We start from the raw sequence: 26,956 nt of genomic DNA, 5'->3' as shown, positions 1-26,956 counted from the left end.
ACAGGGGGGTGTTCGGCCCATTCCTAGAAAACACTAATGCCCCGTACACACGGTCGGATTTTCCAACGGAAAATGTGTGATAGGACCTTGTTGTCAGAAATTCCGACCGTGTGTAGGCTCCATCACACATTTTCCATCGGATTTTCTGACACACAAAGTTTGAGAGCAGGATATAAAATTTTCCGACAACAAAATCCATTGTCGGAAATTCCGATCGTGTGTACACAAATCCGATGGACAAAGTGCCACGCATGCTCAGAATAAATAAAGAGATGAAAGCTATTGGCCACTGCCCCGTTTATAGTCCCGACGTACGTGTTTTACGTCACCGCGTTCAGAATGATCGGATTTTCCGACAACTTTGTGTGACCGTGTGTATGCAAGACAAGTTTGAGCCAACATCCGTTGGAAAAAATCCTAGGATTTTGTTGTCGGAATGTCCGAACAAAGTCCGACCGTGTGTACGGGGCATAAGTGTTCTTATCTATCTCCACTCTATCCAAAATTAAAATACAAGTTTTGCCTTTAGTTGTACTTTAATGCCGGCTGTACAGACATATGTGGTAGGCTTTAATGCAGACCTGCCACATGTATTCATGCTGCCAGCATCCCTTGTTTGTGTTGGGAACACGCTCACTCGGCAGTAGATGCCCCCAGCACAGTGACCACACTGTCACCAACTGCTCTTAAAACACTGTTTACAATCAGTGCTGGCTCCCAAACACCTGATCACTGACACAGCCAACTACATGACAGAGAAGCCGATGTAACGCTTTCAGCGCTATGAATTTTAAAGAGCCAGCTCCCTCTGGCTGTGAAAGGGTAATGCAAAACACAAAATCATTTATATACAGTATTTACCCATTATAAGGAAAGCAAAATAATGCAAACGTCTAATAGCATTATAAAACTGATATTTACATTTTTGATAAGGAAAGACTTCAGTGGTGAGCTCTCTATGTTTGAGTTTCCGTAAATGTAGAGCTGACATGACCATTAAAGCGGGGTTCCGCTTTAATGGTCATGTCATTTTTTTAAAGTCAGCAGCTACAAACACTGTAGCTGCTGACTTTAAATAAGTAGACTTACCTGACCTGGGTGCCTGCGATGTGGGCCGCCCGAGGCCAACCCGTCCCTCAGCTCTCGGGTCCCGGCACCGCCATCCTAACTAAGGGAAACAGGCAGTGGAGCCTTGCGGCTTCACTGCCAGTTCCCTACTGCGCAAGCGGCGCGGCGCTCTGTAAATGGCCACGTGGTTTTCTGGGAACACACACAGTTCCCAGAAGGCAATGGGGCCGCTCACCGAGCAGCAGGACACGCCGTGGAATAGGAAGAGGCAGATTAGGAAGACTGTCTAGCAAAAAGGGTTTCAGGTAAGTAAGGTAGCTCAGCCACCAAACTAAAAGGATAAGTTCACCTTTACAAAAAAATTGTAAATGCACTTTTGCATGTAAAAAAATATGCATCTATTTTTTTGGAACAAGTGTGTAAAGCACTGCACCCATGATTAGCAGATTGTGGGTGTAATGTCATGGTTCTGCAGACTGTATCTGTCTGGCCATACCTCCAATACAGCCAGGCAGTCACACTGTGGCAGGAAGAGATTGTGAACTAACACAGTGCTCAATAGCGCCATGGTAGTTCATTGAGAACTACAAGCAGACAGCCGCAAAGGCTGTCGTACCTTCTCATTTTCCCATTCACAGAACATTGAATGGATGACGCTGCCAGGAGGAGCTGGCATGCATCTGTAACATGTTACATATTACACCCTTAATATGGATGTAACATATTACAAAGGGTGAACTTATCCTTTAACTGATAAGGATACAGTCAGTGTCCAGTATCCACTGTCCAGCAAGTTGACTTTTGGCAACAGCTTCATTATTCCACCCATCATATTCCCCCACCTAAACTGACCTAGAAACTCCCAACCCAGCTTCATAACATCATCATAATAGTCATAGCCTTCTTTAGGCTTCATGCACACTTGAGCACAAAAACGCAGCTTTGAAAGGCATTTGAGCCTTTTTTTTCTGCCTCTAAATGCTCCTCCATGTTAACTTACGTATCCATGCACACATAGAAGGAGTTTTGAGGAAGGCGATTTTCACAAGAAAAAAAAAAAAAAATCTGCGATTTTGTTAAAAAAAAACTCGATTCACAATTCAAATCGAGTTCTTTTTTTTTGGACACCATGCCGGTCCTGAGGAGCTGCGGGCAGGAGTTTTTAGGCGAGGCCGGATGCTGCGGACTAGGCCGAAGCCGCGGCCTCACCTAAAAACTCCTGCCCGCAGCTCCTCAGGACCGGCACGGTGGAAAAAGAAAAAAGAAAAAAAATCTAAAAAAATCGATTTGCTTAAATTTTGTGTGTTAAATGTGTGTTCAGGAGAGGAGCTTTTGAGGAAAAAAAAAAGGGCTTGAAAGCGTCTAAACACACTTTAACACTAGACGTGTATAGCTGTGTTCCCACATTAATGCATTCTTATGGCTGGAATTCTGGCCAATAGAATGTATTATTGACAGACGCATGAATGCGCATGAAAATGCATGCAAAAAAGCAGCTTTTTACCACGTTTTTGACGTTTTTAAAAATCCAGTAGAAGAAAAAGACATTAATAGAATACAGTGTGCATGAAGCCTTAGGGGTTTATTTATTAAAGCTGGAGAGTGCAAAATCAGGCTCAGTTCTGCAAATAAACCAAATTAGCTTCAAACCTCAGCTTGTTCAGTTAAGCTTTGGCAATAAAACCTGGACACGGGTTGGTTTCTATACAGAAGTAAGCCTGATTTTGCACTCTCCAACTTTAGCAAATAAACCACTTAGTTAGTGTTTAACTCTTCTGGGCTGCAGTCTTCTTTAGTGCTGGTTACACTTGTGAACCTACATAGACTTGAATTGGGCTATATTCCAAGTGTCTCTAGTTTCAGAGTAAGGCCCTATACAGGTCAAAAGGTGCTCAGTACACAGCTGCAGCCTATGCAAAAGAAGGTTAAGAAGTGTACAGGAGATGTAAATAATCCTCTGGGTGGAGGTGTCTAGGTTAGTGGGCTAGGGAGAGTGGCCTAAAAGTAGTTTTTACTAGTGCCCATTCACACCATTGCACTGCACTAATGCATTCTACATGTATTGGTGTATTGTGGTGCCATTCATTCTTAAAGTGGAACTACACTGCATCCGGGCATCAAAAACGCGGTTTAATTACTTTTCAATATTCAAAGCAAACTCACCCTTCCATGTCTCCATGCTTTATGTTTGCTGAGAAAACATTTTCAAAAACACCCCCTGGCATTTCTGGCCGTGGCCATCTTGAGTAAGGGCAGATGATTCATGTAGCATTTTCTTCGTGGAATCCATCTGCACTTAGCTCAGGCATGCAGACAGGAGGGTGTGCTTAGCTGAGAAATCCCTCCTCCCTTCCTGAAGACTCCTGGGTTGTATGACATAAATTTGCCTAGGCCTGGAATCAGGAAGTAACTAAAGAAATGTAAAAAAAAAAAAAAAAAAAGTTTAACACAAGTAAATATTATATACTTTCCTATCTATTTACTAATGCTAGCAGCATAAGGATTAAAATATAGACAATGTTGATTGAGAGAATGAAGTTCCGCTTTAAATGGCACCCCAAAACACATGCATTGCAGCATAACATACTATCATGCTTTAAGGTGTGCTGCATTCAAAAAAAGAAATAAATAAAAAGCACTAAAGGCCTGTTGGTAACCCGTTGCTGAGAATAAAGATCAATAAAATTGTTTCTTTGTAACTTGTCGATAAAGGGGAACAAAAAAGTAAATGAAGATGACGCAGTGGCATAGTGTGTATTACTAAACCCAATCAATCTTTATTTTTACAAAAAATTGCTCCCAAAAGCGGTAAACGTACAACTGAATCAAAAATTACACCCTCCACCTCTCATATTAAAAATAAGACAACAGTGTCTAGAATAAACACAAGCAAGGTTGCATGTTATATTAGAGTCAATTGCCGTAAATATCTAAATGTTCAAGGAACTATCAAAATATGAAAACTCTGATAAAACGCGTCGAATGTTACTTTGATGTCTGGACGTCAATAAGCTATACCTCCAAGCCAATGTGAGATTCAAGTGTCGGTAACTGGAGCTTTATCGAAGCAAGGATAAGAGATGAGCAGCGGAGGCTCCACTTAATAGGTCACAGGCTGCGTATACATGAAGCTATGTTAACCACTTGCCGACCGCCGCACGACTATATACGTCGACAGAGCGGCACGGGCAGGCAAAAGGACGTATATGTACGTCCTTGCCTGCCCGCGGGTGGGGGGTCCGATCGGACCCCCCCCCGGTGCCTGCGGCGGTCGGCAAATCTCCCCCGGCGATCGGAGGTGAGGGGGAGGCCATCCATTCGTGGCCCCCCCCTCGCGATCGCTCTCAGCCAATGGGATCATTTCCCTGCCTCTGTATTGTACACAGAGGCAGAGGAAATGATGTCATCTCTCCTCGGCTCGGTATTTTCCGTTCCGGGCCGAGGAGAGAAGACTGCAATGTAAGTGCACCAACACACCACACACAGTAGAACATGCCAGGCACACTAAACACCCCGATCCCCCCCCCGATCGCCCCCCGATCCCCCCCCCCCCCCTGTCACAAACTGACACCAGCAGGTTTTTTTTTTTTTTTTTTTTTTTCTGATTACTGTATTGGTGTCAGTTTGTGACAGTTACAGTGTCAGGGCAGTGAGTGTTAGGCCCCCTGTAGGTCTAGGGTACCCCCCTAACCCCCCCTAATAAAGTTTTAACCCCTTGATCACCCCCTGTCACCAGTGTCGCTAAGCGATCATTTTTCTGATCGCTGTATTAGTGTCGCTGGTGATGCTAGTTAGGGACGTAAATATTTAGGTTCGCCGTCAGAGTTTTATAGCGACAGGGACCCCCATATACTATCTAATAAATGTTTTAACCCCTTGATTGCCCCCTAGTTAACCCTTTCACCACTGATCACTGTATAACCGTTACGGGTGACGCTGGTTAGTTTGTTTATTTTTTATAGTGTCAGGGCACCCGCCGTTTATTACCGAATAAAGATTTAGCCCCCTGATCGCCCGGCGGTGATATGCGTCGCCCCAGGCAGGGTCAGATTAGCGCCAGTACCGCTAACACCCACGCACGCAGCATACGCCTCCCTTAGTGGTATAGTATCTGATCGCATCAATATCTGATCCGATCAGATCTATACTAGCGTCCCCAGCAGTTTAGGGTTCCCAAAAACACAGTGTTAGCGGGATCAGCCCAGATACCTGCTAGCACCTGCGTTTTGCCCCTCCGCCCAGCTCGGCCCAGCCCACCCAAGTGCAGTATCGATCGATCACTGTCACTTACAAAACACTAAACGCATAACTGCAGCGTTCGCTGAGTCAGGCCTGATCCCTGCGATCGCTAACAGTTTTTTTGGTAGCATTTTGGTGAAATGGCAAGCACCAGCCCCAGGCAGCGTCAGGTTAGTGCCAGTACCGCTAACACCCACGCACCGTACACCTCCCTTAGTGGTATAGTATCTGAACGCATCAATATCTGATCCGATCAGATCTATACTAGCGTCCCCAGCAGTTTAGGGTTCCCACAAACCCAGTGTTAGCGGGATCAGCCCAGATACCTGCTAGCAACTGCGTTTTACCCCTCCGCCCGGCCCAGCCCAGCCCACCCAAGTGCAGTATCGATCGATCACTGTCACTTACAAAACACTAAACGCATAACTGCAGCGTTCGCAGAGTCAGGCCTGATCCCTGCGATCGCTAACAGTTTTTTTTTGTAGCGTTTTGGTGAACTGGCAAGCACCAGCCCCAGGCAGCGTCAGGTTAGTGCCAGTAGCGCTAACACCCACGCACGCACTGTACACCTCCCTTAGTGGTATAGTATCTGAACTGATCAATATCTGATCCGATCAGATCTATACTGGCGTCCCCAGCAGTTTAGGGTTCCCAAAAACGCAGTGTTAGCGGGATCAGCCCAGATACCTGCTAGCACCTGTGTTTTGCCCCATCCGCCCGGCCCAGCCCAGCCCACCCAAGTGCAGTATCGATCGATCACTGTCACTTACAAAACACTAAATGCATAACTGCAGCGTTCGCAGAGTCAGGCCTGATCCCTGCGATCGTTAACAGTTTTTTTGGTAGCGTTTTGGTGAACTGGCAAGCGCCAGCGGCCTAGTACACCCCGGTCGTAGTCAAACCAGCACTGCAGTAACACTTGGTGACGTGGCGAGTCCCATAAGTGCAGTTCAAGCTGGTGAGGTGGCAAGCACAAGTAGTGTCCCGCTGCCACCAAAAAGACAAACACAGGCCCGTCGTGCCCATAATGCCCTTCCTGCTGCATTCGCCAATCCTAATTGGGAACCCACCACTTCTGCAGCGCCCGTACTTCCCCCATTCACATCCCCAACCAAATGCAGTCGGCTGCATGAGAGGCATTTTTATGTCCTCCCGAGTACCCCTACCCAGCGAACCCCCCCAAAAAAGATGTGTCTGCAGCAAGCGCGGATATAGGCGTGACACCCGCTATTATTGTCCCTCCTGTCCTGACAATCCTGGTCTTTGCATTGGTGAATGTTTTGAACGCTACCATTCACTAGCTGAGTATTAGCGTAGGGTACAGCATTGCACAGACTAGGACACACTTTCACAGGGTCTCCCAAGATGCCATCGCATTTTGAGAGACCCGAACCTGGAACCGGTTACAGTTATAAAAGTTACAGTTACAAAAAAAGTGAAAAAAAAAAAAAAAAAACACAAACAAAAATATAAAATAAAAAATAATAGTTGTCGTTTTATTGTTCTCTCTCTATTCTCTCTCTCTCTATTCTCTCTATTGTTCTGCTCTTTTTTACTGTATTCTATTCTGCAATGTTTTATTGTTATTATGTTTTATCATGTTTGCTTTTCAGGTCTGCAATTTTTTATACTTTACCGTTTACTGTGCTTTATTGTTAACCATATTTTTGTCTGAGTACAGCATTCACGACTTTGAGTGGTTATACCAGAATGATGCTTGCAGGTTTAGGTATCATCTTGGTATCATTCTTTTCAGCCAGCGGTCGGCTTTCATGTAGAAGCAATCCTAGCGGCTAATTAGCCTCTAGACTGCTTTTACAAGCAGTGGGAGAGAATGCCCCCCCCCCCCCCACCGTCTTCCGTGTTTTTCTCTGGCTCTCCTGTCTCAACAGGGAACCTGAGAATGCAGCCGGTGATTCAGCCAGCTGACCATAGACCTGATCAGAGACCAGAGTGGCTCCAAACATCTCTATGGCCTAAGAAACCGGAAGCTACGAGCATTTTATGACTTAGATTTCGCCGGATGTAAATAGCGCCATTGGGAAATTGGGGAAGCATTTTATCACACCGATCTTGGTGTGGTCAGATGCTTTGAGGGCAGAGGAGAAATCTAGGGTCTAATAGACCCCAATTTTTTCAAAAAAGAGTACCTGTCACTACCTATTGCTATCATAGGGGATATTTACATTCCCTGAGATAACAATAAAAATGATTAAAAAAAAAAAAAATGAAAGGAACAGTTTTAAAATAAGATAAAAAAGCAAAAAAATAATAAAGAAAAAAAAAAAAAAAAAAAAAAAGCACCCCTGTCCCCCCTGCTCTCGCGCTAAGGCGAACGCAAGCGTCGGTCTGGCGTCAAATGTAAACAGCAATTGCACCATGCATGTGAGGTATCACCGCGACGGTCAGATCGAGGGCAGTAATTTTAGCAGTAGACCTCCTCTGTAAATCTAAAGTGGTAACCTGTAAAGGCTTTTAAAGGCTTTTAAAAATGTATTTATTTTGTTGTCACTGCACGTTTGTGCACAGTTGTAAAGCATGTCATGTTTGGTATCCATGTACTCGGCCTAAGATCATCTTTTTTATTTCATCAAACATTTGGGCAATATAGTGTGTTTTAGTGCATTAAAATGTAAAAAAGTGTGTTTTTTCCCCAAAAAATGCGTTTGAAAAATCGCTGCGCAAATACTGTGTGAAAAAAAAAAATTAAACACCCACCATTTTAATCTGTAGGGCATTTGCTTTAAAAAAATATATAATGTGTGGGGGTTCAAAGTAATTTTCTTGCAAAAAAAAATAATTTTTTCATGTAATCAAAAAGTGTCAGAAAGGGCTTTGTCTTCAAGTGGTTAGAAGAGTGGGTGATGTGTGACATAAGCTTCTAAATGTTGTGCATAAAATGCCAGGACAGTTCAAACCCCCCCAAATGACCCCATTTTGGAAAGTAGACACCCCAAGCTATTTGCTGAGAAGCATGTCGAGTCCATGGAATATTTTATATTGTGACACAAGTTGCGGGAAAGAGACAAATTATTATTATTTTTTTTTTTTTTTTGCACAAAGTTGTCACTAAATGATATATTGCTCAAACATGCCATGGGAATATGTGAAATTACACCCCAAAATACATTCTGTTGCTTCTCCTGAGTACGGGGATACCACATGTGTGAGACTTTTTGGGAGCCTAGCCACGTACGGGACCCCGAAAACCAAGCACCGCCTTCAGGCTTTCTAAGGGCGTAAATTTTTGATTTCACTCTTCACTGCCTATCACAGTCTCGGAGGCCATGGAATGCCCAGGTGGCACAAACCCCCCCCCAAATGACCCCATTTTGGAAAGTAGACACCCCAAGCTATTTGCTGAGAGGTATAGTGAGTATTTTGCAGACCTCACTTTTTGTCACAAAGTTTTGAAAATTAAAAAAAGAAAAAAAAAATTTTTTTTTTTGTCTTTCTTCATTTTCAAAAACAAATGAGAGCTGCAAAATACTCACCATGCCTCTCAGCAAATAGCTTGGGGTGTCTACTTTCCAAAATGGGGTCATTTGGGGGGGTTTTGTGCCACCTGGGCATTCCATGGCCTCCGAAACTGTGATAGGCAGTGAAGAGTGAAATCAAAAATGTACACCCTTAGAAATCCTGAAGGCGGTGATTGGTTTTCGGGGTCCCGTACGCGGCTAGGCTCCCAAAAAGTCCCACACATGTGGTATCCCCATACTCAGGAGAAGCAGCTAAATGTATTTTGGGGTCCAATTCCACATATGCCCATGACCTGTGTGAGCAATATATCATTTAGTGACAACTTTGTGCAAAAAAAAAAAAAATAAATAAATAAATTGTCACTTTCCCGCAACTTGTGTCAAAATATAAAATATTCCATGGACTCAACATGCCTCTCAGCAAATAGCTTGGGGTGTCTACTTTCCAAAATGGGGTCATTTGGGGGGGGTTTGTGCCATCTGGGCATTTTATGGCCTTCAAAACTGTGATAGGTAGTGAGGAGTAAAATCAAAAATGTACGCCCTTAGAAATCCTGAAGGCAGTGATTGGTTTTCGGGGCCCCGTATGCGGCTAGGCTCCCAAAAAGTCCCACACATGTGGTATCCCCATACTCAGGAGAAGCAGCTAAATGTATTTTGGGGTGCAATTCCACATAGGCCCATGGCCTGTGTGAGCAATATATCATTTAGTGACAACTTTTTGTAATTTTGTTTTTTTTTTTTTTTTTTTTTCATTATTCAATCACTTGGGACAAAAAAAATGAATATTCAATGGGCTCAACATGCCTCTCAGCAATTTCCTTGGGGTGTCTACTTTCCAAAATGGGGTCATTTGTGGGGGTTTTGTACTGCCCTGTCATTTTAGCACCTCAAGAAATGACATAGGCAGTCATAAATTAAAGACTGTGTAAATTCCAGAAAATGTACCCTAGTTTGTAGGCGCTATAACTTTTGCGCAAACCAATAAATATACACTTATTGACATTTTTTTTACCAAAGACATGTGGCCAAATACATTTTGGCCTAAATGTATGACTAAAATTGAGTTTATTGGATTTTTTTTAGAACAAAAAGTAGAAAATATCATTTTTTTTCAAAATTTTCGGTCTTTTTCCGTGTATAGCGCAAAAAATAAAAACGGCAGAGGTGATTAAATACCATCAAAAGAAAGCTCTATTTGTGGGAAGAAAAGGACGCAAATTTCGTTTGGTTACAGCATTGCATGACCGCGCAATTAGCAGTTAAAGCGACGCAGTGCCAAATTGTAAAAAGTGCTCTGGTCAGGAAGGGGGTAAATCCTTCCGGGGCTGAAGTGGTTAACAATGTAAAGCTCGGGTAAGCAGCATGATAAGAGCAAACAATAAGTATAGATGTCGTCATTAGCAGCACGCAAAACACTGTCTGGTGGATCAGGAGTTGCTCATTTGGGATGGAGCCTCTGGGAGGATTAGCCACAAGTCTGCATAAAAAACACCCTGGAGCTTACGAGTAGAGGTCGACCGGTATGGGTTTATCTCTGGCCGATGCCGATATTTAGAAGTCGCGGCGGCCGATGTATGATGCCGATTTTTGTGGGCCGATATGTTAAGCTGATTTTTTTTTTCCCCTTCATCCCATAAAATCTAACAGTTAGACCCCTTTCACACTGGGGCGTTTTTCAGGTGCTTTTGGGCTAAAAATAGCGCCTGTAAAGTGCCTGCAAAACGGCTCCCCTGCAGTCTCAGTGTGAAAGCCTGAGTGTTTTCACACTGAGGCGATGCGCTGGCAGGATGTTAAAAAAGTCCTGCAAGCAGCATCTTTGGAACGGTGTATACCACTCCTCCACCACTCCTGCCCATTGAAATGAAAGCGCTCCACTGCCGAAGCGCCTGCAAAACGATTCGGCAGCGGCACTTCATGGGCGCATTTAACCCTAGCTGGCTAGCTGGGTTATAAGCGCCCCGCTAGCAGCTGAATAGCGCCACTCAAATGACGGCAAAGCGCCGCTAAAACTAACAGCGTTTTACCGTCAACGCATGCCCGCACCAGTGTGAGAGCAACCTTAAGTAATAAGCGATACAGAAAATGTCTTACATTTAAACATTTATTAAACAAAACAAACCACCAATCAGTTCACTTGTATGTATAATTTAGATTAAAAAAACTATATCTTAAATATTAAATACACAAAAACAGGTAATCAAAACTTTTGGATGAAAAAAAATGGGCTAACTTTACTGCTTAGTTTTTTTTTTTTTTAATTCATTAGTGTGTTTTTTCCCAAAAAAAATTGCGTTTGAAAGACCGCTGCGCAAATACCATGTGACATAAAATATTACAGCAACCGCTATTTTATTCCCTAGGATCTCTGCTAAACAAAAATGTGTATAATTTTTGGGGGTTCTAAGTGATTTTATAGCAGAAAATACAGGATTTTTACTTGTAAGCAACAAATGTCAGAAAAGATTTAGTCTTTAAATGGTTAAACTGAGAACTCCTACACAAGGAGTTCAGTTCATTGATAAGTAGAAACATTGTATCTTTTTAGCTTCTTTTATCAGACTTGGCAGGCTGCCCAGAAAGGAGGGAAGTCCTCCACCAAAGACTTCAGGCAACTTGCATTGACTTCTATTACAGAAGTCATTTGCAAGTCACGCTGAAGTTATAATAGGCCTTTTTTATCAGCACAATCGGCCCATGCCGATTAATTAAAAAACGGCAAATATCGGCCGATATATCGGTCGACCTCTACTTACGAGTACACGCGGCTTTCTAGAAATGTGTTCACTTAAGAGATTGATTGAGGCAACATGTTACATGTTCCCACTCATGCAGCCCTTTTCCCGATCCCCCTTCAAATTGTGACAGCAGGCCGGGGAGCTTCTATCCACACCCGCTGCTACAATTTGAAAATAATGTGGCTGTGTAGGACTCCACCCACATGGTCGAGTCATTCGTTCACAGAGTTGAACTACTAGTACCAACAGCCTTTGTGGCTGACAGCTTGTAGTTCTCGAACTACCAAGGCACCCTGAAGTGCTCTAGGTAGTTCATTGATGCTTCCTGTCAATTAGTAACTGCCTGGCTGTACAAGATATGGGCAGAGAGCTGAACAGACAGTCATGCAGGAGCCCGAGATTGCACCCATGATCTGCTGATCGTGGGTGCAATGCTCTGCAAAAAAAAAAAAAATTATTATAAATGCACATTTTGTACCTGCATTTATTTATTTTTTTAAAAAGGTGAACTTATCCTTTAATGTGTGTGACCCATGATTAATTACATCACTTTATTATTTCAGGCCTCTGTGTACAAACCGCCACAAAGATGCTGCTTGCAGGACTTTTTCTAACGTCCCGCAAGCAGACCGCCCGGGTGTGAAAGCACCCATTACAATGAAAGAGGCAGTTTTCAGGTGCTGTTTCTAGCGCTAATACGCCTGAAAACTGCCTCAGTGTGGAAGGGGTTTTTACAGAATCTCACAAAAGTGAGTACACCCCTCACATTTTTGTAAATATATTATATCTTTTCATGTGACAACACTGAAGAAATGACACTTTGCTACAATGTAAAGTAGTGAGTGTACAGCTTGTATAACAGTGTAAATTTGCTGTCCCCTCAAAACAACTCAACACACAGCCATTAATGTCTAAACTGCTGGCAACAAAAGTGAGTACACCCCTAAGTGAAAATGTCTAAACTGGGCCCAATTAGCCATTTTCCCTCCCCGCTGTCATGTGACTCGTTAGTGTTACAAGGTATCAGGTGTGAATAAGTAGCAGGTGTGTTAAATTTGGTGTTATCGCTCTCACTCTCTCATACTGGTCACTGGAAGTTCAACATGGCACCTCATGACAAAGAACTCTCTGAGGATCTGGAAAAAAAGAATTATTTCTCTACATAAAAATGGCCTAGGCTACAAGAAGATTGCCAAGACCCTGAAACTGAGCTGCAGCACGGTGGCCAAGACTATACAGTGGTTTAACAGGACAGGTTCCACTCTGAACAGGCCTCGCCAAGGTCGACCAAAGAAGTTGCATGCATGTGCTCAGCGTCATATCCAGAGGTTGTCTTTGGAAAATAGACATATGAGTGCTGCCAGCATTGCTGCAGAGGTTGCAGGAGTGGGGGGTCAGCCTGTCAGTGCTCAGACCATATGCCGCACACTAGGGTTGTGCCAATATCACTTTACGCTGAGTACAAGAACCAATATGTTTTTTCAAGTACTCGATACCGATTACATGCAACAGTGGCACCTATATGCAGCGCTGATAAGTGGCACTGATGAGGCGTGGCGTCCGTAGTTTTATTATTTTTATTTTACTTTTTACAATCTATTTTTTTTTTTTTGTTTTTACAATTCTTTCTTTTTTTGGTGTCAGTTTTTTTTTATAATTTTACTTTTGAATATTTATTACAAATTTTTCCTTTTTTCCTGTTGGGAGGGGCTTTGGCAAGATATCAGGGGTCTAAACCCCTAGACCCCTGACATCTACAATTTGAGACAGGGAAAGGGACTGAGGACACAGATTCCCTAGTCCCTTTCTCAACAGCCTCAGCTACACTGAAGATGAATGGACAGGAGACAGAGGCTCCTGTTCATTCATAAACTTAAGCATTGTAAACACAATGGACAGAGTCAGTGATCACTCTCCATCCTGACAGATTCAGGGCGAGGGGGGACCCAAGCAGGACCTGGGGGGGGACACAGGGGACAATTGGGGATGAGTGCGGCGGTGGGGGCAGTTACAAGCACCGATCTCCCCCACAACCGCAGGAGGGAGAGGAGGGGAAGCGGCTGTTAGAAAGCTATACAGGGAGATCGGTGCTTGTAACTGCTCCCACCGCCGCACCGATCATCTGTGAGGCTGCCCGGCCCCCCCTGCTACACTGAGGACACCGGGTGTACTGGCTTCCTGCCAGGTATTGGGTCAAGCATCGGAGCATTTGCATGAGTACAAGTACTCGTGCAAATGCTCGGTATAGGCACAAATACTAGTATCAGTGCAACCCTACTGCACATTGCATCAAATTGCTCTGCATGGCTGTCACCCCAAAAGAAGCCTCTTCTAAAGATGATACACAAGAAAGCCTGCAAACACTTTGCTGAAGACAAGCAGACTAAGAACATGGATTACTGGAACCATGTCCTGTGGTCTGATGAGACCACAAGAAGTGTCTTGCCTACAGTCAAGCATGGTGGTGGGAGTGTCATGCATGGTCTGGAGCTGCATGACTACTGCCAGCACTGGGGAGCTACAGTTCATTGAGGCAACCATGAATGCCTACATATACTGTGAGACTGGGCGACAGGGCAGTATTCCAACATGATAACCCCAAACACACCTCCAAGATGACCACTGCCTTGCTAAAGAAGCTGAGAGTAAAGGTGATGGACTGGCCAAGCATGTCTCCAGACATCAACCCTATTGAGCATCTGTGGGGCAGCCTCAAACGGAAGGTGGAGGAACGCAGGAGGGTTAAGGCAGTGCTGGAAAATAATGGTGACCACACAAAATATTGACACTTTGGGCCCAATTTGGACATTGTCACTTAGACCCCTTTCACACTGAGGCGCTTTACAGGCACTACAGCACTAAAAATAGCACCTGTAAAGAGCCACTCCTGTCTCTCCCGTGTGAAAGCCCCGAGCTTTCACACTGGAGCGGTACGCTTGCAGGACGTTAAAAAAACTCCTGCAAGCAGCATCTTTGGAGCGGTGAAGGAGCGGTGTATACACCGCTCCTGCCCATTGAAATCAATGGGGCAGAGCAGCTATACCGCCGGCACAGCGCTGCTGCAGCAGCGCTTTGCGGTGGTTTTACTCCTTTCTCGGACGCTAGCAGGGGGTAAAAGCGCCCCACTAGTGGCCGAATAGTGCCGCAAAATTGACGGTAAAGCGCCGCTAAAAATAGCGCACCCACCGTTCCAGTGTGAAAGTAGCCTTAGGGGTGTTCTCACTTTTGTTGCCAACGGTTTGGACATTAATAGGTGTGTGTTGAGTTATTTTGAGGGGACAGCAAATTTACACTGTTATACAAGCTGTACACTCACTACTTTACATTGTAGCAAAGTGTAATTTCTTCAGTGTTGTCACATAAAAAGATATAATAAAATATTTACAAAAATGTGAGCTTTTGTGAGATACTGTAAGTTGAAGATTGCTATTCGTGATGTTATATCCAAGCCATCGCTACACATCACCTTTCTAGCATCTACACTGAAGATTGCTACATGTGTTATCAGCTGTTACATTGTTTCTTTTGCTGCCCAATATTTACCTGCCATTGCACTCTGTTACAAAGAATGCTGCTGGACATTTTTCAGCTTTCACAGCTGTATATGGGCTTAAACAAGCTTGGTTTATGTCATTTACTTGTATAAATTACCATCGCTGGACAGACAGTTCAAGGCAGATTCTAAATGCTGGTTCATACCGGATGCAGTGGAACTGCGTTGGGTGCCTTGTCTCTATGTGCCCAAATCACACCGCTGCATTGCAGTTGTATGGGCACAATGCATGCAGTACTTTTTTCAGCGAAGTGCGAGGTCATCCACTGGCTCACACTGCGCAGCTCTCAATTTAGGAGATGTCTGTATGACATCTCAATAAAATTTGTTTAAGAAAAGAAGGCAGAAACAGCGCGATCTGCTTTATCACTGCACTGAGCTCAGTTGGATTGCACCATACACCAGCCGCTGTGCTGCAGCAATGCAAGCATTGATTATTCATAGAATCTAGGTCTCTCTGATCAATTAGCTAGTGCATTTGGATTCTTTGTAATAGATTTTGGATCATAGAGCAGTGAGGTAAATGAACTCACATTAATACATATATAGATAGTTCCTTGAAGGTTTAGATAACTACAGGCAATTGGCTCTAATATAAGATGCGTTTTGTTTTTAGATGTCTGGCGCTTACTTGTATTTATTACAGGCAGCAATTAACGATTGTTTAGGAGTGGGGCCGCCACCTCCTTAACCATTTCCATACCGCAGAAAGTCATATGACGTCCTGGGCTTTCAATGGCAGCTGCAGGCATCATTCAGATATTATTTTTTTAGCCGGCGATTCCCTGCACCTTAAGAACAATCATAGCGGCTGTTCAGCTGCTTGATCATTCTTATGGTCGGCGGGAGGGAAAGTCCCCCCCCTCCCTCCCGCCAGTGCTTCTATCGTTCTACCGGCTTGCCCATGCGATCTGTGAGCCAGAGAAGGAATCCGCCGGAATTTAGCCATAGAGAGAACCGAGAGCCAGATGGTCCCCGGCAGTCTTACGACTCTCGGAGGCCTGGGGCGTGACGTTATGACATCACGTATGGGCTGGGGGAAGTAAACAATGCCGGGGACTTGGCTAGAAAGCCTGAGAGTGTTTATTTTTTTGGATCTCAAGCTTTCCAGCTTGGAGGAGAGATGTGGGGTCTTACAGACCCCACATCTCTCCATAAAGAGGACCTGTCATGCCCTATTCCTATTACAAGGGATGTTTGCATTCCTTGTAATAGGAATAAAAGCGATCCAAAAAAAATTTAACAGGGAAAGTGTAAAAATATTTTTTTTAAATAAAATAAACAAAAAAAAATTAAAGTGCCCCCATCCACGCACGCAAAAGCGAATGCATACATAGATCACGTCCGCATATGTAAAGGACGTTCAAACCATACATGTGAGGTATCACCGCAAACGTTACAGCCAGAGCAATAATTCTGGCCCAAGACCTCCTACCTAAACAGGTAACCTGAAAAAAAAAATTGAAAAGCGTTGCCTATGGAGATTTTTAAGTACCGAAGTTGGCGCCATTCCACAAGTGTGCACCATTTTAAAGCGTGACGTGAGGTATCTATTTACTCAGTGTTCCAATCTGTCATATAATACAAAAAAAAAAAAAAATGGGCTAACGTTACGTTTTGATTTTTATTCATGAGTGTCCCCCTCCAAAAAATAAATAAATAAATCAAAAAAAAAAAAATCGCGCTTGAAAAATTGCTGCACAAATACCGGGTGACATAAAAAGTTGCAATGCCCGCCATTTTATTCCCTAGGGTCTCTGATAGATTATAACAAATGTATATAGGAGAGGAGTGCTAAAATTCACACAGTATGGAAGTGGTTAACAACAGATGACTCAATCAGCTGTCAGCGGGGTTCCCCTGTTGAAGCTATAGTGTAAAGGAAGTCCCTGCAAATGGAGCTGTAAAAAAAAAATAAAATCAGCCAGGCAATGTTTATCAACACTGCTCAGCAGCTGAAACAGAAAGATAAAAAGAAACAATGTTTCTATTTGTATTTTTCCGTTTTATTCATCTACGGCTCGGTTCACACAGGGGCAACACGATTTCAGCGCGACTTTGTACGGCGACTTCAACGCGGCTTCAACGCGACTTCAGCAAATTACAACGCGACTTCAAGTCGCCTCCAGGCCAGGCGACTTTGGCTGTGGCCAATCACAGGATAATCAGCTCTCTGGGAGGGAGGGGTTTGCCTGGGCAAACTAAATTTTTTCCCTGCAAAGTCGCTTGACTGTAGAGAGAGATCCGACTTGGAGGCGACTTCCATTGATTTCTATGGTACAGGTCGCCTACCAAGTCGGATCCAAGTAGTACAGGGAGTACGCTCTGAAGTCGGAGCGACTTCAGTAGTGTCTATTAAGACGCTCCCATTCACTGTAATGTGAATCTCTTTCTGGGGCGACTTGGGGCGACTTGAGGGCTTACAAGTCGGATCCCGAGTCGTCCTAGTGTGAACCGAGCCTACCAGTTTAAAGTGATTGTAAAGCTTTGTTTTTTTTTTTTTTTAAATAACAAACATGTCATACTTATATCCACTGTGCAGCTCGCTTTGCACAGAGAGGCCATGAACACCGATTTCTGGGGTCCTCCAGCGTCTCTCGCAGCCCCTCCCCACATCAGATAACCCCCCTAGGAGAGGCGCTCTCCTGGGGGGTGCGCTCCCCAATCCAGCATTTGCGTCAATAAACACAAATGCCGGACTCGGCCCCATTGGATTTGATTGAGAGCAGCGGGAGCCAATAGCTGCGCTGCTATCAATCTATCCAATCAAGTGTCGAGAACGCCGGGCAGAGAGACAGCTTGTCCTCGTCATTGGAAATTCCAGGGCTCAGGTAAGTAAACCGGGGGGGAGCAGGGGGGCCGGTGACTGACAGAAGTTTTTTTGTCAGGGTGAGGAGAAGAAAAAAAATGATTACCGATCTTTTGTTTACATCATGTGATCAGCTGTCATTGGCTGACAGCTGATCACATGGTAAGGGGCCGGGACCGTAAGGGGCCACTCACTCGGATCGGTGATCACCCGAGTCTCAGTGCCTTGGTGGTCACGGCGCGCGCAGGGGAGGCCACTATATGACGGCCTCCCGGAAATTCAGGTCCGCGCTGTGGCCGTCATTTGGCTATAGCACGGATGTCAAGTGGTTAATCCGGTTGACAGCCAAAGCAACTATGACAGCTATTCGCAGCATGCATTGACTGTAAGGCCTCATTCACACGGTCAGAAAAACTGATGGAAAATATGTGCAGATTTCACTGGCAGACACACGAGTTTACATAGTTTAGCTTTCAAGCATATTGACAGTTTTTTTCATGCGCATTTTTTTTTAATGCACAGACATCACACCCTGTGTCCTCACTTTCTTTTCTGCCCTTTTCACACTACAATGTTGATATAACGTTAAGTTATTGTTCGCACAGAACAAAAACTGCACGTGATGCTAGTGTTGAGGTGTGAACAGGGCACATAAAGAACAATTGTTTTCTTTGTACCCTTGCAGAAGCAGGTACAGAAACACCTCACGTCTCTGCACATGGTGTGAATGAGGCCCAAGGCTTAATTCCATTTTAAGAATCTGTTTAAGTCATAGCGACAGGTTCTTAAAGTGAAACTAAAGTCTTAGGGCTCACTCACACTGCCAGCAATCTAAATGCTGTCAGTTGGACTGGAGGGAGCTGTGGTGGTGGTTGTGACGTGATGCACATTTCAGTGTATCACACAGTTTCCTTTTTTATTTTAACTTTATTTGACGTGCACAAAGCGACATTCATGTCTCCGCACAGCAGCACAATGCATGCTGTGCTGTGACATGCGGTGCCTACCTGTGTGCCGTAGTAAAATGCAGCACATCTGCACATGTCTCACAATGGGAGCTATTTACTATAACTGGAGTGCAAAATCTGGTGCAACTCTGAGTAGTAACTAAGCTTCCAGGTTTTATTGCCAAAGCTTAATTAAACAAGCTGAACTTAGAAGCGGATTGGCTACCATGCACAGCTGCACCAGATTCTATGTGCTCCAGTTTTAGTAAATCTACCCCAATGTTTCTTCTGCAATAAAATATATCTTCCTGGCAAAAACTCTAGGCTGTGCATGCGTGGTTCAGTTTACATTCTGGCACAGATCCTGTATGCTGGGGTGACTGACCTCCTGTGCGCACACAAACACTGTGAGGGTGCTGATACCGCCATTCCTTGTAAGGGAAACCGGTAGTGAAGCCTTGTGGCTTCAAAGCTGGTTCCCTACCGCGCATGCATGCTGTGTGAATGGGCTGGCGGCAAGGGAAGGAGGACGGGGGCTGAACCTCTGGGGAACCGCACCGCGGCGAGATCACCCGGAAGTGAGAATGGGTACCTGTCAAAAACAGGTATTCGCTCCCCCCCTGAAAGGTGCCAAATGTGGCAGGGGGGGGGGGCGGAGGCAAACAAGCAGAGCCTCTCCTTTTGGGTGGAGCTCCGCTTTAAGCTTTGTACACATGGGCCGAACGTTGGACGGGATGGGCCAGTTCAAAATGAATTGGCCGAAATTTGGCCTGCATGTACAGCAGAACTGCACGAGTCTGTATAATATAAGAGTCACAATTTTTTTTGCTTAGAATAAAGATCACTATTCTCGGAGTAATTTCTTTCACGTTATAGAAAAAAAAAAAAAAAATGGGCTAACTTTACTGTTTATTTTTTTTTAAATTCATTGAAGTGTCTTTTTTCAAAAACAAAATTGCTTTTGAAAGACCGCTGCGCAAATACAGTGACATAAAATATTGCAACGACCGCAACTCTCTAGGGTCTCTGCTAAAAATTATATATATATATATATATATATATATATATATATATATATATATAATTATTTTGGGATTTCAATCTAATTTTCTAGCAAAAACTACTGCTTTTAACTTGTAAGCAGGGATGAGCCGAACACCCCCCGGTTCAGTTTGCAGCAGGACATGCAAAAAAATTTGTTCGAACACCGTTAAAGTCTATGGGACACGAACGTGAAAAATCAAAAGTGATAATTTTAAGGGTTAATATGCAAGTTATTGTCATAAAAAGTGTTTGGGGACCCGGGTCCTGCTCCAGGGGACATGGATCAATGCAAAAAAAAGTTTTAAAAAATGGCCATTTTTTCGGGAGCAGTGATTTTAATAATGCTTACAGTGAAACAATAAAAGTGAAATGTTCCTTTAAATATCGTGCCTGGGGGGTGACTATAGTATGCCTGTAAAGTGGCGCATTTTTCCCTTGTTTAGAACAGTCCCTGCACAAAATGACTTTTCTAAAGGAAAAAAAGTCATTTAAAAGTACTCGCGGCTATAATGAATTGTCGGTTCCGGCAATACAGATAGAAGAGGTCATTGAAAAAAACGGCATGGGATCCCCCCAGTTCATTACCAGGCCCTTTGGGTCTGGTATGAATATTAAGGGGAACCCCAACAGATAATGTTAAAAAAAAGTTGCATGGGGGTCCCCCCAACTTCCATACCAGGCCCTTCAGGTCTGGTATGGATATTAAGGAGAACCCCGTGCCAAAATTAAAAAAAAAAAAAAATGGCGTGGGGGTACCCCCAAAAATCCATACCAGACCCTTATCCAAGCACGCAACCTGGCAGGCCGCAGGAAAAGAGGGGGGATGAGAGAGCGCCGTCCCTCTCCTGAACCCTACCAGGCCATATGCCCTCAACATGGGGAAGGTGTTTTGAGGTAGCCCCCCAAAGCACCTTGTCCCCATGTTGATGGGGACAAGGGCCTCATCCCCACAACCCTTGCCCGGTGGTTGTGGGTGTCTGCGGGCGTGGGACTTATCGGAATCTGGAAACCCCCCCTTAACAAGGGGACCCCCAGATCCCGGCCTCCCCCCCTGTGTGAAATGGTAATGGGGAACAAATATAACCCTACCATTTCACAAAAAAAGTGATAAAATGGTACAAAAGACAAGACACAGCTTGGGACAAGTCCTTTATTAAAAAAAAAAAATGTCCCACGAAGTCTTCTTCTCTAGCTCCGCCGACAGGGCGAAAAAAAAAAAAACCAAACAAAGCCGCGACCGACCTGCCTCCATGGAAGGCACCCGTCGTATGATGCGTCTTCCCTTTGACAGTTCTTTTATAGCTGAGAGCGGGGCCACACAGCGACGTGCCCCCCTCTGACGCACGGGGACTTCCCTATGGCTTTCACGGGGCGTCAGAGGGAGCGGGGCCACCCGGTTACATAAAATTTTTTAAACCATTTTTAAAACTTTTTTTTGCATTGATACATGTCCCCTGGGGCAGGACCCAGGTCCCCAAACACTTTTTATGACAATACCATGCATATAAGCCTTTAAAATTAGCACTTTTGATTTCTCCCATAGACAATTCATTCGTTTTAAATGACTTTTTTTCCTTAAGAAATGTAGTTTTGTGCAGGGACTGTTCTAAACACGGGAAACGTGTGCCACTTTACAGGCATACTATAGACACCCCCCAGGTACGAAATTTCCCCCTATGATGAGGGCATGTGGCCTGGTACGGTTCAGGAGGGGGGGCGCCCCCCCCCTTTTCCTGCGGCCTGCCAGGTTGCGTGTTCGGATAATGGTCTGGTATGGATTTTTGGGGGCCCACCACGCCATTTTTTTTATTTTGGCGCGGGGTTTCCCTTAAGGGCCTGGTATGGAATTTGGGGGGACCTCCACGCAATTAAAAAAAAAAAATTTGGTTCAGGGTTCCCCTTAATACTTATACCAGACCCAAAAAGCCTGGTAATGGACTGGGGCTATCCCATGCCGTTTTTTTCAATGACTTATTTTATCTGTATTGCCGGGACCGACAATTCATTATAGCCGCAAGTACTTTTAAATGACTTTTTTTTTTCTTTAGAAATTTCATTTTGTGCAGGGACTGTTCTAAACATGGGAAAAATGCGCCACTTTACAGGCATACTACAGACACCCCCCAGGTACGATATTTAAAGGAATATTTCACTTTTATTATTTCACTTTAAGCATTATTAAAATCACTACTCCCGAAAAAAATGTCCGTTTTTAAAACTTTTTTTTGCATTGATACATGTCCCCTGGGGCAGGACCCAGGACCCCAAACACTTTTTATGACAATAACTTGCATATAAGCCTTTAAAATTAGCACTTTTGATTTTTCACATTCGTGTCCCACAGACTTTAACAGTGTTCGCGCGTTCAAACGAATTTTTAACCTGTTCGCATGTTCTGCTGCGAACCGAACCGGGGGGGGGGTGTTCGGCTCATCCCTGCTTGTAAGCAACAAACGTCATAAAAAAGGCGTATTCTTTAAGTGGTTAAACTGCCTTCATTTACAGACTGGAGTTCATCCCTTTGATCTAAAAGAACCAAAAGATACAATGTTTCTGTTTATCTCTCAGTAACTAGTGATAAACTTGGCAGGCTGCCTTTTTTTTTTTTTTTTTTTTTTTTTTTGACAGCTGTCAGCAGAAAACGGCTCTGCACTGAATTATGGAAATGCCAGATTGAGATTGTGCGGTTAATTGTGCAGCTCTAGTGTACAGCAGCTGGTGCGACCAAAAATGTCTGCTTGACTGGCTCCCTGTCAAAAGGCTGGGGCGGGGGGCTGTCAGAACACACTGCCCCAGTGTGAAAGCACCCATTGCAATGAATGGGAGGCAGCTTTCAGGTGCTTTACAGGCGCTATTTCTAGCGCTAAAATGCATGAAAAATGCCTCAGTGTGAAAGGGGTCTTAAAGTGGAGTTCTGCCTGGGTAAAAAAAATAAAAATAAATTAAAAGTCAGCAGCTACAAATACTGCAGCTGCTGACATTTACTATATGGACACTTACCTGTCCAGGCAGCCTGTGATGTCGGCACCTGAAGCTGACCCGTCTCTCGGCTCCGGATGCAGGCGCCAGCATCCCTACGGCTTCACATCCTGTTTCCTACTGCGCATGCGCAAGTCACGCTGTGCTTTCTGAATGGTCCCTGCTGTCTTCTGGGATCTGTGAGTCTCCCAGAAGACAGCGGGGGCCGGACCATGCGTAATTTGCCGCACAAGATTAAGGAGATCTCTCCCTGGGAAGTGGGAGCAGATACCTGGATTTGACATGTATCTGCTCCCCCCTAAAAGGTGTCGTGTGTGTGTGTGTGTGTGTGTGTGGAGTCTGATCCGCAGATCCATTTCTGGGTGGAGCTCCGCTTTAAGCGCCCTAGTGACAGAAAAGTGATATGAATTCCCCAGACTGACAGCTGGGCTCCCATGATGCAGAGTGGTGATTGGTAGGCAGACAGCACACTGGAGAGGTCAGCTGTGGACATTATGAGGTCATAGTGGGAGGGCCACACATACATAATACAGAGCAGAGATGTGATGGGGAGTCCCTCCAGTGTGCGGTGTATACTGTCAGGCCTGTGTCCTGTCTCCATGAGAGCCCTGTGTAGTCTGCACACACTGACACCCCACCTAGGAGCACACCCTCCTCCCCCCTGCTCCGGGCTGCAGTCAGGCTCCCCTCATGGTACACAGACAGGAAAGTTCTCTCCTCTCTCAGGGGGTGTGTTATAGCCGCAGTGTTAGACAAGGCGCACACATATACACAAAGCACAGGACTATCCTCACACAACATCCACCTCACCTGACAGGCCGCTCACCGCCTGCCCGGGGCCTGCTTCCTCCGTCCTGCCTCTGTTGATGCGTTTACTCCCGCTGCCTGCGCAGTGAGAGCCGATCACTCCCCCACCATCGCTAATACCACAACTCGGCGCATGCGCAGCCCAACCCAGGAAGCGGCCATACGGGGAGCCCCGGACAGATCGGGAATAGACTGCACTGCGCATGCGGCAGATGTATTGGTGCGTGACGTGCTTGTCTTCCTGCTCTACTTGGCAACCTGACAGATCCTGCTGTGTGTAGTGCACAGTGATGGCAGCAGTATATAAATACCTGTAATTAACACAAATATATATACACTATAGATATGGCATAGTGAAGTTTTCAAGCATCTCTAGGTGTATTTTTTTTATCGGCGAGTACCAATACATTCAGTCAAGTACTCGCTGATACCGAGTACCGATACTTTGCAGTGCAATTTGTGTCAATACAAAAAAATTTGGCGCAAAGAGTCGCTTCTGATTTGAACAGCAATGTAGTGTAATTCCTGTCCAAATCACAGGTGATTTCACCAACTGCTCCTGTGTGTGTGTGTGCTAGGGTGCCCACGTGTCCCGGATTGCCTGGGATTGTTCCTTAATGCATATTTGTGTCCCGGGTCCCGGGCACCTTCATTCCGGGACAATACAGCGTCCCGGAATGAAAAAAAAAACATACGGCCAGTCCGCCACCCTGATAAACATTGCATCGCTCAGCCGAACTAACTGGTTGCTAGGGCCGCCCCGCACGGCGTCCAGCAACCACTGACGTCGGCTAAGCGAGGCTTACCCAGTGCTGCCCTGCGCTGAGCAGCGCGCCTCCGTGTCCACCACGCTCCTCGGTCCACCTCAGATCCGCCCCCTAATTCTGGCTCCCTCAGTCCCTCTCTCTGCATGCAGAGCAATGCAGCGGCCGCCCTGACCCTGTTGCCCCTGTCAAATGCAGCGCTCTTGCAGGAGCCCAGCAGAAGGAGCAGCCAGTGTACAGGGAGCAAGTGCAACCCACAGCTTACAGAACGGGACAGCAGGAGAGAGGTATGTACAGTCCATCCCACTGTCCCCCTGTCCATCCCACTGTCCCCCTGTCCATCCCACTGTCCCTCTGTCCATCCCACTGTCCTTCTGTCCATCCCACTGTCCTTCTGTCCATCCCACTGTTCCTCTGTCCATCCCACGGTCCCCCTCTCCATCCCACTGTCCCCCTGTCCATCCCACGGTCCCCCTGTCCATCCCACTGTCCCCCTGTCCATCCCACGGTCCCGCTGTCCATCCCACGGTCCCCCTGTCCATCCCACTGTCCCTCTGTCCATCCCACTGTCCCTCTGTCCATCCCACTGTCCCTCTGTCCATCCCACTGTCCCCCTGGCCATCCCACTGTCCCCCTGCCCATCCCACTGTCCCTCTGTCCATCCTACTGTCCATCCCACTGTCCCTCTGTCCATCCCACTGTCCCCCTGTCCATCCCACGGTCCCCCTGTCCATCCCATTGGCACTGCTGGTAAGCCAGGATCCACCACGGCAGCCTGTGCCCAGTGCCAGTCCAGGGGCCGACTACTCCCGCTGCCTGCAGCTCATTGCCAGGCCAGCAGCCAGCAGCCCAACTTCTCCCCTCCTGAGCCCCCTCCCACCCACGAGGGCCGCGACCCGAGCCGCCAGCCAAACTTCCAGGTTTGTACACTACTCACTCACTAATACTATTCTATGAAAACATGCATGCTTGCAATGAATCATGTGTTGCTTTTAACAATGTTCCTTCTAGAATCTGATACTGTATGTTCGTAACAATAAAATTTTCTTTTTTTGTTTTTCTTTTTTTTTTTTCCACATATGTATTTCTGTGTGGCAGAAAGTCTGGCTATCTTATTCCAAATAGGGTGACCACCTTGGTATTAGACCCCTTTCACACTGTGCCGCCCTGGGCGTCAGCGGGAAAGTGGAGCTATTTTTTACCCCCCCAACCAGCATCCGAAAAGTGGTTAAATCCGCCTGCAAAATGCCGCCGCAGGGGAATTTTGCCGGCGGTATAGCAGCGCTGCCCCGTTGATTTTTTGGGGGGGGCGTGGGTGCAGGGGGGGGTGTCCCTGAATGGCAGTTTGGAAATGTGGTCACCCTAGTGTGTGCCATCTAGTGGGCAATTTATTACAAATGTTAGAACTCAGTACAGTAAAACCTCAGATTGTGAGTAACGTGGTTTACGAGCGTTTCGCAATCTGAGCTGGGGGGGGCGCCGGAGACACTCAGAGTGTCCCTGAGCGTCTCCAAGTGGTCTCGGAGCATCTCCGAGTGTCTCAGAGCGTCTCCGAGTGTCTCTGAGCATCTCCAAGTGGTCTCGGAGCGTCTCCGAGTGTCTCTGAGCGTCTCCAAGTGGTCTCAGAGCGCCTCCGAGTGTCTCTAAGCGTCTCCAAGTGGTCTCGGAGCATCTCCGAGTGTCTCTAAACATCTCCAAGTGGTCTCGGAGCGTCTTCGAGTGTCTCTGAGCATCTCCAAGTGGTCTCGGAGTGTCTCCAAGTGGTCTCTGAGTGTCTCCGAGCATCTCCAAGTGGTCTCGGAGCATTTCTAAGTGTCTCTGAGCGTCTCCGGTGCCCCCCATCTCTGGCCACATGCGGTACTGCATACACTAGCAGTGACACTGGAACAAATTATCCTATGGGGAAACTCACTTTGATATACGAGTGCTTTGGATTACAAGCATGCTTCTGGAACTAATTATGCTCGTAATCCAAGGTACTACTGTACATATCTGGACAAATGTAAAATCTTCATAGGTCTCTCCAGTGATAGCGAATCACGGCCACTGGAGGTGCACACAGGGCTGGTGGGTATAGGGCAAGAGTGATGTCAGCTTGGAGGCGGACTGCCTCTACATCTCCAGTCCTGTGAGCACCTCCAGCAGCCATGATTTGCTATCATCAGCAGGACCGTTGTTCTGTCAAAATAGCCAACTCGTCAGAAATTCCAACTACTTAAAGTGGAGTTTCACCCAAAAATGGAACTTCCACTTTTTGGAATCCTCCCCCTCCGGTGTCACATTTGGCACCTTTCGGGGGGGAGGAGGGAGCAGATACCTGTCTAATAAAGGTATCTGCTCCCACTTCCTGGCATAGATCACCGCGGCTTTCACGGTGACCTACGCCACTTCCGGCGCCTACTCTGTCCTCCCCCGCTGTCTTCTGGGAGACAGTAGACAGCAGGGACCAGTGAGGACGCGCAGCGCGACTCACGCATGCGCAGTAGGGAACCAGGAAGTGAAGCCGCACAGCTTCACTTCCTGATTCCC

General features: G+C 45.7%; 1 protein-coding gene across 3 annotated transcripts in view; it reads right to left on the bottom strand.

Annotated features, from left to right (window-relative positions):
* CLOCK (clock circadian regulator) overlaps positions 1-23,858 on the bottom strand; it is a 204,367-nt gene extending 180,509 nt beyond the window's left edge. For 2 of the 3 annotated variants that reach the window (XM_073608429.1, XM_073608431.1), the window contains exons 1-2: positions 23,667-23,858; positions 3,232-3,478 (exon numbers count right to left, since the gene is read on the bottom strand). The gene's annotated coding sequence lies outside the window, so the exon portion shown is untranslated. The remainder of the gene's footprint in view (positions 1-3,231; positions 3,479-23,666) is intronic. The other variant, XM_073608430.1, reaches the window with a different exon arrangement.
* Between the last annotated feature and the right edge of the window lie 3,098 nt (positions 23,859-26,956).

Source organism: Aquarana catesbeiana, linkage group LG01 (assembly GCF_042186555.1).
Source record: "Aquarana catesbeiana isolate 2022-GZ linkage group LG01, ASM4218655v1, whole genome shotgun sequence".
In the NCBI taxonomy this organism is placed as follows: Eukaryota; Metazoa; Chordata; class Amphibia; order Anura; family Ranidae; genus Aquarana; species Aquarana catesbeiana.
This window is presented reverse-complemented; position numbering and strand designations above follow the sequence as displayed.